Raw genomic sequence first — 4,176 nt, forward strand, 5'->3', positions numbered from 1 at the left:
CACACTTGACCAGTCTTTGTTTCTGTTTACCTGGACAGTTTACGAATCGCAAGGGACGTTGAGTGGAAAGCATCTCATACATTAAAGATATTCATCCTACCAGACGATGCATATTACTCCCAAACTGAGAGCCTTGGTATTTCAGCACTTCTGGGCACCACAGGAGCATATTTACAGCATCTAATGCCACTTCTGCTGCAGATAAGCTATTCTTCACATGGTTAATACCTCTCAGAGTCGCGGTATTGTAATAAATATACCAATGCAACACCAACAAGAGGCTGATTTTAGCTGGTTCAGATTCCAGATTTCAGATATCCCGTCATGAATATGGACCTTCTTCCCCAGAGCATGTTTATAAATCACTTAGCTGTCACCACTTCTTCAGGGAGATGAGTCCTGTTTACCCTTGAAAAACCAGCAACTTTTACATTTCCCGCTGCCGTGCCGCCACCGCAGGCCAATTATCCTGTGTGACTATGCAGCGCCATGCATTGGTGATAATGTGCGCAGCAGAGTCAACATGTCTTACAGACTGAGCTCGTTGGCAGGGGTTGGCCCCTGCAAGCCCCAGCCCACCCTGCCGTACAGGTCACTACAGCAGGGCTCACCTCTGTTAGCTAAGCCGGAGGCAGGCTATGACTGGATAAGTGTGTGTGTGAGTGTGTGTGTGTAAAGTGTGGAGATCTGAATGGATCTAACTCCACCAACACTGTTTGGAAACCAGTTATCATCATCATCATCCATGCTTTCTATGTAGAGTATGTGAGTTCCAGAGAGTACCGTCTGGTGTTATAGTTCACAATATCTTCACTTAATGTACAATACATACAATTAGTACTTTACTTCAATATTTCAAGCTAGTTCATATTTCTACTTCCCTACATATCTGATGGAAATGTTACGGTTTGCTCCACTACATTTATTTGACAGTTATAGTTAGCTTTGATAAATTTAGATTTTAAAAAGCATATAATAGCATATAACATAATTTACATTGTTATACAAATCAAACAGTATATAAAATAAGCTCCACCTCAACAAGCTATACTGAAACATGGCTTACACATAATTAGAATCCACTAATATATAATAACTAACACTGATAGGGATCAATCTGCTACATAAGGAGTACTATACTTTAGGTACAGTACATTTTGCTGATAAAACTTGTGTACTTTTACATAAAATTTTGGATGCATGTAAAGTAGTATAACACAATATTGCTACTTAAGTTAAGGATCTGCATGATCAGCATAATGCAACATTTACAGTGTGTTGTATGTTTTCTAATAAAATCCTTCTTATATTGAATTTCATTAGTCTACTTTTACTTTACCCCAACTTTGAAACAATTACAGAGTACTGAAACTGAAATATAGATATACTTAAAGTATATAAAACTTTTGTCTTTGCAATTACATTTTTGTAAATAAAAGTCTTAAAGTGTGCACTCTACTGTCAGCAGTTTCCTATCCTCTATCTATCCCTAACTAAACCTTTAATACTTCCGAGCTCTTTATTCCACTTTATTATATGAATTAGTGCTTAAAGCAGAAATCAAGCTTAGTTGGACTTTTTAAATTGGTAGCTTGACCTTTGAAATCCCTCAGCGGCACCAGATTGTTAAATTTAAGGGCTGGCTGGAGTTGAGAAGAGGACTTACCTAGCTGGAGCTCCACCTGAGAGTCACCAAATGAAAGGTAAAAAGCAGTTTGGACAACCAGTATGTGCTGTGAAGAGAAAATGACAGCTCGGAGACCTTGTTGAAACATTGTCGCTAACTTTTAAATCCTACTTTAAGTGTGACTTAAAAGGGAAAAAACTTTTGGTTGGATTAGGTTGGTATCTAATCTATGAAATATCATTGATAATGTACCAGGTCTGTGTTGCCAGCTCCACCAGTGGTCAACCAGCTCTCTCCAGAACCTCACCCCAACATCACGGCCCAGCACTCTCTCTCTGCACTCTGCTTGTTAGATAGCAGCTGTTCACTCTCTCTTGGAGAAGCAATGTCTGTTGCTGAACAAACGAGGGAAAAACAAACAAACTCTGGGCTTGATCGGGCCATGTGCAGCGTGCGGCGCGTTGCGCGCCCTGCTCCGCTCCGCTAGCTACCCCGGCAGCTAGCCTTCGCCATGCACCAAATTAGAAACCCTCGCCATCAGGCAGACAGCTGGCAGCCTTCCCTCGGGGATGCCAATTAAGTTTGTAAATCATTTAGACAACAAAACTGTACAAGAGAAAAACATCCCATGGAGGCGGACGTCCCCGCAACTCCCAGCAGTCCTCACCATGACCTCCACTGCACCTCCCTCCCCCATCTGCAGCAGCCTCAGGAAACACCACCTCAGAGCATATACACGGGCCCAAGAGATCAGCAAATATGCTCAGAGAAATACATGAATACCAAATCAAAGCCATTGATTTTGTCATGCTAATGAGTTGTTATAGCAAATTAAGAGATGATGTTTAATTAATAAGTTGGAGCCTACGCCATCAGATAAAGATTGGCACAACAGCCTTCTCCTAAACAATCCCATATTAATTGACAGCTCCACAGCATTGCAGTCACTTAGTTTGACCGTAGAGTCAGTAGAAGGCCTCAAACCTGCCATTGTTGTCTCCTAATGCCACACACAGTGTTGCAACAAACTAAACCACCCCTTCAAACTTTAGCACTACGCCTGATCAAGTGTCCAAAGTGGTAACCTGAGTTGTTGGCCTTGGGGGGAAAAAGCTGGGAAGGGATTAGAATAATACTTAAGTAGCTTTCTGAAAATTGAACCCTTGAGTAGGAAAGGAATATGGTGGCCTTAGGCAGGAGTGTGACCCACGCTCTCCTGCTGAACGCTCAGACTTGTTGTTTGTTCATCTCAGGCGGCCCACTCCACAGTTGTTTCAGCGTGACACACCAGGATGTGACAGACAGAGTGACAGCGTGAGTAACTAATTGAGACGGAAAAAAGATCCTTTGAGCTTTAAGTAAATGGAAGTGGGAGAATGCCCTCGTCTCCCACCCCTCCACACACACAGAGAGAGCACTATCCCTGCTCAGGGCATCTCTATCAATGTTAATTAGCTGAGCAATGATTAATATGGAGGCTAAATGAAGTTATTTCATGTAATCGGTGTTTCCTTTGAAAGATCATTCATTATGTCAATAAAACTCTGAATTCCTGTAAGACAACATTGTTACAGTGAGAGGGGAGAGGTGACGGAGCTGAGAGACCGAAAATGAAGAAACGCAGCTATGAAGAATGTAGTCTGCAAATTACCACGTTCCCCACACAGGCCCAATTTATTCATTCATGACAGAGATTTTCTTTCATCTCTTCCATTTGAACCAAAATGACGTTCTTCGCAGTTTGCTCTCTGGTTCATTAATGTAGTTCCATATGTTTGCCTTTTTATGCTTAAAAATTGTCATCAAGGCACACATTTAGACAAACTAAACACAATTTAGATGCAAAAACAGCATGCAAAATCACTATTCTAGCAGAGTCCTACAGTTAGCCTTCAGAAATATGATTAAGCTCATCACGATATCTCTGCACTCAAATTATTTGTAGCTAACTTTATTCTATCAACCAATTAACACATCTAGAAAACAATTCTAAGTTAATGTAACATCAATTTGAATTGACTTAAAGCTGAAGTTGGTCACTTTGAGCAAATATGATAAAAAAAAGTTATTTTTATAAAATGGTCACTATATCCTGGTTTTGGCTCGACTGTTTCAACATGGCAGCTGGTTCACAAACTTTCTCATACTACAGCTAAAAAGTACACTAAATCACAGTAACGAAATCTTGATTCATATTTGATCTCGGCTGCCTAGTTTGATAGTTTGAGTGCTTTGAGTTTCGCAAGCAGTGATTGACAGCTGCTGTAGAGACTCCTTGGCTCCGATTGGTTGTTTATGTTTGTGCCCGGTGGAATCTTTCAAATGCCATTAGGAGCAGATTATCTGTCTCATGCATTACTGTCAGGATATAGTGACAGTTTTATAAAAAAATAACTTTTTGTCATAGTTGCTCAAAGTTACCGACTGCAGCTTTAAAGGTCCATACCAGTGATTTGTTCATGTTGTAGCCCATGTAGGCCGGCTCTGTGGTCGGCATGGAGCTTGGCTCTCTGGTGACGGCGGCAGAGGATAGAACACTCAACATACTG

This window comes from Sebastes umbrosus, chromosome 16, assembly GCF_015220745.1.
Source record: "Sebastes umbrosus isolate fSebUmb1 chromosome 16, fSebUmb1.pri, whole genome shotgun sequence".
Classification (NCBI taxonomy): Eukaryota; Metazoa; Chordata; class Actinopteri; order Perciformes; family Sebastidae; genus Sebastes; species Sebastes umbrosus.